The 8,002-nt window shown below is 38.5% G+C and overlaps 1 pseudogene across 1 annotated transcript; it reads left to right on the top strand.

Annotated features, from left to right (window-relative positions):
• Window positions 1-4,585: 4,585 nt before the first annotated feature.
• On the top strand, window positions 4,586-7,734 carry LOC149224250 (putative pentatricopeptide repeat-containing protein At3g13770, mitochondrial pseudogene; annotated as a pseudogene). The gene is made up of 2 exons (XR_016249505.1): window positions 4,586-4,864; window positions 4,932-7,734. The product of XR_016249505.1 is annotated as a putative pentatricopeptide repeat-containing protein At3g13770, mitochondrial pseudogene (transcript).
• The last annotated feature ends 268 nt before the right edge of the window (window positions 7,735-8,002 follow it).

The raw sequence follows: 8,002 nt of genomic DNA, 5'->3' as shown, positions 1-8,002 counted from the left end.
TGTAGGGAAGGCGACACTGTTGGCTAACACAGAGATATCGCCCTTGGTGAAGCCACCCAATGGTGTACGACTACGAGTGTGGTGTGGTTGGTAGGCCCAACCGCTTCACGACCTCTGCTGAAATGAGGTTCTTTTGGCTCCTGCTGTCAAAAATGAATTGCAACGGAGAACCTTTCACCCACATTTGTGAGTGGAAGAGCCACTCCCCCTCCTATGGATCTTCGGCCTCATCCTTATGGATCTTGGTGGTGGCAACAATGGAACTAGGACCCACGTCAATAATATGCTTCCCTTTTTCATTCCCCTTGTCGGTTTCTAACTCAGAGTTAGAACATGCATATGATTCGGAAGCATTCAACTCACCCACCAGTGACTGCTTGGCTCGTCACTCACTTGTGTTGTGAGTGGGGCTCTTATGCAACTCACACGATTTCACTATGTCCTTCTTAGTCTTCATGGTGTTGTTCTTTGCTTCTGGCTTCAACGGGTTGTCCTAGGTTGCCCCACCTTGGCTTTGTCCTTTATTCTGCCGTTTGGGGGCATCTTTCCCTTGCTTCGTATTCGCATATCCAAAGTTTTGCTTCTTCTATTTAAATTTATGCTCGATCTTGACAGCATATCAATAGGCGACACCAAGAGAGGAGATGTCTAGGAACTTCATATCATCCTGGATGTACTTGTGTAAATAGTCGTGGTACTTGAGTACCAAATGTCACTCAGAATACTTGATACCGAGCTTCGTGCGAAGGGTACGGAAAACATTTGTGAACTCCAACACATCTTGGTCCCTTCCCTGCGGTAGCGTGGTCCACTTTATGTATTTATCTTCATAGCTCCCAATAGGGTAATATTGTTCCTTGATGGAGTCTCAGAAAGAATTCCAAGCGGGTGTGCCTGAAAATAATGAGGAATCCCTCTTGTCCTTTTGTTCATAGTAGGTTTCCCACCAATCCTTGACATGTGGGGCACTTTGAGGAGTGCAAAAGTAATATTTTCCCAATTGGAAAAGTCATGAGCTAAAAAATATCCTTCCAATAGATTTAATCATCTATCTATGACGTCTACATCTATCTATCCTTCAAATATGCGAATGTCAAAGTTAACTTGTACCTTAAAAGGAGTGTCGCCTCCAGAGTGGCTGTTAGATGAATATGTGTCGCTTGTGGGTAGGCACCAAAGGATCTGGGCAAAGATATCCATCATTGCATTCCTTTGTCACTCGAGGGCTTCCTCGAGAAATATTTTGAAAGGATCTCCTACCCCCTTGTCTTTCTTTTCTTCCGTCATGTGAGACCGTCGGGGTTTACGAGGCTGGCCTTGCAAAGGTTCAACCAATTTGACCTCTAACTCCTTATACCTTTACCTCGTTGGGGACATGCAAAGAAAAACAGAGAAATCGCTCTGATACCACTGATTTGAACTTATGCAGGAACACAAAAAAATACATATATACGCATAAACACAAAGATGCAACATAAATAAAACTTGATTTCATTAGTGTCAAAGAACCGAAATATGTTTACATAGAGAAATGGAAATAAACTAGCTCAGGTGATGGTAGCTTAGCCTTGAGAAGAGATGTGGAGGCTACATGTCTTTGAACTGCATTTTAATGAGGCTCAAAGGCCTATTTATTATTGAGAAACAATGGAAAACCCTAAACATCCAAAACTTTAACCCTAGGAGATGAAGCGCCAAAATTGTGAGCCCTGTTTGGGTAAATTGGTACATCAACTTCCGGGGGTCATAACTTTGACGTACAATCTTCATTTCACTATCATAATACCTTGTTTCGAAGATCTCGAAGAAGAGGCTAAGAAAAACTATTAAAATAGTTCAGACTTTTCTAGTCTCTCTGTTTTTCCTATAAACGTCTTTTAGTCCCTCGAACTGACTCTAGAAGTTTAGAACCCGAAAAATCGCCAAAAATAGTAAGCTGTGATATAGTTAAGGAAACTGAAAAGAAACAACAGTGGGGGTCCATGTTGAATAAGTGGGTGGCCACCAATATCCACCTGGATCAATAAGTACCTCATATTTTTTTTGCCATAATTTATGGGTGGAGTTGCAAGATTTATGCTCTTATTTTTAAATATTTGGGTAATGATTTTTTATTTTTAAGTTTCATAATTAAATTCTTTGAAAATAGCTCATACTCACGTAAATAACCTATTTGCCATCATTTACAACCCACCATAATTTAACCATAATTAAAATCTTTGAAAATAGCTCATACTCACGTAAATAACCTATTTAATTTAAGCCAGTATTTCCATTAAAAATGAATAGAAATAAGATGGATATAAATATACCTATAAGAAGTACTATTATTTATGTTTTCTTCAATGCTTTAACATGTAGGAGTAAAAATGTAAATGTGCTAACTTAATAGTAGTTGCTACCCACCAAAAATTTATGCAAGTCCATATCTCTTAGTAGGCAATTAACTTTTCTACTTGCAATTTTTCTAACTACATAACATCCACTTAATTGGCAGGGACTACGCTTCCCTGCGACACTTGTTAGTAAAGGTAAGTCTTCCCCTGCAAAACATAATTTTTTTAAAAGAAATTAGGGAATCACATTTTAATGATTTTGATTAATGTATTTAGAGTTTTTATGTCTGAAATTTTTTGCTTTATTTTTATATAATTATCTATTATGTAAACCAACGTAGATTCATCTTAACCCCAGAGCTATCAAGTATGGATAGAGATCAAATCTTTCGAGGTGCAAACCTTTCCTCAAGTTTTGCACTAAAAAAAGTTTACACTAAAAAAAAGGTTTGCACCTCAAGAGATTTGATCCGTCTCAACACTTGATAGGTCCGAGATTAAGATTGATAAATTTTGGATTAAGATGCATCTACTTTGGTTGAACATTTATTGTGAAATTATATAAATATTTACTTTTATTTTAAAAATAAGAATAAAGATGTAAAATGAAATAACATAAATATATATGCTATTTTCTTTTTTAATTTAAATATATAAATAAGGTGTAGCCTAAATTATAAATGAAATGACCTTTTTCACCACATTTTCTTTGTTTAATTTTAACCAAAATCCAGAAGAGATTTAAAAACAACGAGTATAACATAAATATATATGCTAATTTCTTTTTTAATTTAAATATATAAATAAGGTGGAGCCTAAATTATAGACGAAATGACCTTTTTCATGACATTTTTTCTCTTTAATTTTAACCAAAATCTGCTAGAGATTTTAAAATAATGAGTATAATTTGTTTAATCTATAGAATTTGAGTGCCCCAATTGTTTTTCAGTGTGTTTAATATTTAGTCTATAAGTTAAACTACTCCTATGAATAATGGATATTCTTTATTTTTTATTGAATATTTATTGTCAAATTATATTAATAGGTATTTTTCTTTTAAAAGTAAGATAAATGATGCAAAATTATATAATAGAAATAAATAGGTTAATTATGTTATTGTTTTTAATTTAATAATTTACTTGTTGATTATGAAATTAGAGATACTTATTGAATAGGTAAGTCCATTGGGGAAACTCAATTGGTGATGACTATGATATGAAGTAATATGTAAATTGTGAGATTCTGGGTTCAAGTTCTCCATGGGTATTCACAATAAAGTAATTGCGCCAAGAGGCACTCTCTAAATATGTTATTGATCACAAATATAATTTCTCAAAATAAAAATAAGTGTGTGTTTATGATAAATATATTAAGATGCAAAACATGGGTTTTCCTCATTAATCAAACTAAACCCATAAACAATTTTACTTAATAAACAATATTGAATAAAAACATTAACCATCCATATATCCACTAAGAGGTGATAGTTAATATATATACCCTATATCTTTTATTTAATATCCAAAAATATATCTACCCTAAAATCTTCCCACTTAAATATCATCAAGTAATTTTAAAAAAGTCCCAGAGACATGGCTCGTTATAGTAATGCCGGAAGGATAGGTGTCCCATTGGAGTCTGGTATCCTAGCTCCAATTCCCATGGTCTTCGGGCGTCTTGGTCCTGCGCTGAATTATGAGTCCTTGATATATGTGGCTTGGGGGTTGTTGCATAGGGGAGGTTGCTAGTTCCCCATCAAAATTTATAACATTGAAAAGTAATTTTAAAAAAATGTACATATCCAACGACAAAAAAAACACAAAAAAAAAACATACTCTTATTTTTCTAAGCACACCAAAGCTTAACATAACCTTATTTCAAGGATTTAGACTCACGATTGTGGTCCAAGGGCTACGTCTCACAGTTAATCCCCAAGTTAAGTCTCGCAGCTTTACATAACCTTATTTTAAGAATTTAGTCCCGCAGGTGTGGTCCAAGGGCTATGTGTAAGGTTAAGTCCCCTAGCCTATTCCTAGGAGTGACTATGAACGCTTGTCGATTTACTCTATGGGCGAATTTCCCAATGAGACGACTTTCCAAATCGATAAAAAAAAAAAACACTTATGTTAATAATTGTCCCTTAACATTTTGGAAATAATGAGGCAAAACCATTTAAGGATTTAGTCCCGTGGCTATGGTCTAAAGGCTATATGTAAGGTTAAGTCCCCACAAGTCCCTCAACTTACTTTACATAACTTTATTTTAAGGATTTAATTCCACACAGATGAAATTTGACGAGCAAATCCCCCGTCCTGGAGTGATTTGCCCATCGCCCGTCAAATACAAGTAAGAAAATTGCAAAATCGTCAATTATTTTTGGTTGAAACTGTAAACACTGGTAGAAAGGTACCAAAACCGTCAAATTTCACTGGTATATCTGTTTTGGAATTCCAACCCTGAAATTCCCGCAGCTGTGGTCGTAGGGACACGGGCTACGTGTAAAGTTAACTCCCAGGTTAATTCCTGCGGTGCATTACTGGGGACGACTTTCCAACTGGAAGAAAAAAAAACCCACTTAAACGGTTAATTCCTGAGGTGCATTACTAGGGACGACTTTCCAACTGGAAGAAAAAAAACCCACTTATTTTAAGAATTTGTTGCAAAGCTGAAATGGCCTCGCGGCAGCCATGTCAGCAGTGTATAGCAATGGCAACTTGAGAGCTCTGTGCAAAGAGGGCCGTTTAAAAGAAGCGGTCCACATTCTTGTTCTGAGGGGTATGGATTTCCAGTTCACACAACCAGGCTTTTCAACTTATGCCTGTATCTTGCAAGCCTGTGCTACCCAGAAATGCTTGCTAGAAGGCAAACTAATCCATGCCCACATCACACAGACAGTCCAATTCCAAGGTACCATCTTAGGGAACATGCTTGCTTTAATGTATGCGAAGTGCAGTAACCTTGAAGACGCTCGCAAAGTTTTCGATCAAATTCCTCAACGAAATGTGGTCTCATGGAATATCATGATTGCAGCTCATGCAAAGAGTGGACAGGGAATTCAAGCTTTGAAGCTTTATTATGACATGAAACAAACAGGGATTCAACCCAATCAATTTACTTTCGTCATTGTGCTCCAAGCTTGTGCTGCCATGACAGCCCTGGAAAAGGGCAAGGAGTTGCATGGAGAAATAGCGGGTGGAGGGTTTGAGTCTCAGTTATTTGTAGGCAGTGCACTTTTAAATATGTACGTTAAATGCGGAAGTATCGATGATGCACGCCAAATGTTTGACAAAATGCCTCAACGAGATCTAGTGGTGTGGAATGCCATGGTAGGAGGATATGCAGAGAGTGGCCGTGTTAATGAGGCGCTGGAGCTCTTCGGGGAAATGCTTGAGAGGAATGTGGTTTCTTGGACTTCGATGATTGCGGGGTTTGCACGGAATGGGTACATTGAGGAGGCAAGGAAGCTGTTTGAGGAAATGCCAGGAAGAAATATGGTTTCCTGGACTGCGATGATTGCAGGGTATGCTCAACATGGACGGGTTGACGAGGCTGTGAAGCTGTTTGTGGAAATGCCAGAGAAAGACGCCACGGCATGGAATGTGATGATTGCAGGGTTTGCACAGAATGGGTTTGCTGACGAGGCCATGAAACTCTTTCAGAAAATGCCAAAACGAAATGTTGTGTCATGGACAACCATGGTTTCTGGACTTGCAGATAATGGGCGTGTTGATGAAGCTTTGAAGCTTTTTCGAACCATGCCAGAGAGAGATTTGGCATCATGGAATGCTGTGATTGCAGGATGCGGGCAGAATGGAAAAGTTGACGAGGCTTTGAGACTCTTTCAAGAAATGCCTTCACGAAACGTGGCTTCATGGACTGCAATGATTGCAGGATGCACACAGAATGGTTATTTCTGTGAAGCCCTGAAACTCTTTAAAGAGATGCAATTAACTGGAGTGAAGCTGAACTCGGACACATTAGGTGGACTTTTGCCAGCATGTGCCAACCTGGGAGATCTAGAACAGGGTAAAGAGGTTCATGAAGATGTAATTAGGAGTGGCTTTCAGTTCAGTGTCTGCGTGGCAAATGCCCTTGTGGATATGTATGCGAAGTGTGGAAGCATACAGGATGCTTGCAATGTGTTTGACAGAATGCATCAACGAAATGTGATTTCATGGACTTCAATGATCTCAGGATATGCCATGCATGGTTGTGGGAAGGAGGCTCTTCGACTCTTTAAACAAATGCAGCAGTCCGGTATATGTCCAGACCATGTGACCTTTGTTGGTTTATTATCTGCATGTAGCCATGCTGGCTTAGTGGATGATGGCCGGCAAATCTTTGATTGCATGATTCAACATTATCAGATTACACCATCAGTGGAGCATTGTTGCTTGATGGTGGACCTTCTTGGTCGTGCCGGACACATGCACGAAGCAGAAGACTTTATCAATAAAATGCCTGTAAAACCAGATATTGCATTGTGGGTTTCTTTGTTAGGAGCCTGTACAAAACATACTGATATACATCTAGGAGAAACTGTGGCAGAACACCTTTTTGAATTGGACCCTAAAAATGCTGCGCCATATGTTCTTCTAGCAAATCTTTATGCAGCATCTGGCAGGTGGGATGACATTCAAAAGGTCCGAAAAATGATGAAAGATAGAGGGGTGATTAAGAATCCTGGACAAAGCTGCATTGAGGTAAATAAGCAAGTTCATGCTTTTGTCTCAGGAGACAGATCACACCCACAGACTTAAGAAATTTTGGCGGAGCTGGAGAGATTGTCGGGGCTGCTCATAGAAGCAGGGTATGTTTCCGACACGAGATTCGTGCTGAACAACGTGGAGGGGGAACAAAAAGGGCATATTCTCTGTCACCACAGCGAGAAACTTGCTCTTGCATTTGGGCTAATCAACACATCCCCTGGAATACCTATCCGGATTGTGAAAAACCTTCGAGTATGTGGTGACTGTCACTTGCCATCAAAATCATCTCAAAGATTGTTGCACGCGCTATTGTTTTGAGAGATGCCAATCGTTTCCATCACTTTAAGGATGGATATTGTTCTTGCAGGGATTATTGGTGATACCAAGTAACATCATAGTGGCTATCTATTTCATTTTTGCCCGTCAATATTTACAATTTAGAACAAAGGGATTATTGGTGATACCAAGTAACATCATAGTGGCTATCTATTTCATTTTTGCCACTCAGTATTTACAATTTAGGACAAAGAGACCAATTGTAGACAAGGTTGCAATTTTTTTGCAGGAGCTGCTCAAGTGTATGGTAGCTTTCCAGCCATGAAATGATGAATTCTTTATGAACATAGACAAGATTTATATTTTTAGTGGAATCGGACACAAAACACTGAATCTGCTTTTAAGGAAAGAAATTATGTTTCTGAAGTTCCAACAAATGGAGATAATCCAAAACATACTGAAATAACTGTTGTACGGAATGAAGAGCCTATACTGAGAAGGTTGTGGTTCGGGGTGAGTGCAGTGGCATTTCTATTTCCTAGCATGGTTGCATATCTCTTTGAGTCACATCATGCCCACTGTGGGTTGGCTGCCATCGTAAGCATGCTGGTAATTCGTGAGCCGACATATGTGGGCTATGGGTAATCCTTCCAATATGTAACTTGTATGAAGGCTCTTTCT

The sequence above is a fragment of the Pinus tabuliformis genome, chromosome Q, assembly GCF_031772625.1.
Source record: "Pinus tabuliformis cultivar Carrire ecotype Pingquan chromosome Q, CPIR1, whole genome shotgun sequence".
NCBI classification, from domain to species: domain Eukaryota; kingdom Viridiplantae; phylum Streptophyta; class Pinopsida; order Pinales; family Pinaceae; genus Pinus; species Pinus tabuliformis.
This window is presented reverse-complemented; position numbering and strand designations above follow the sequence as displayed.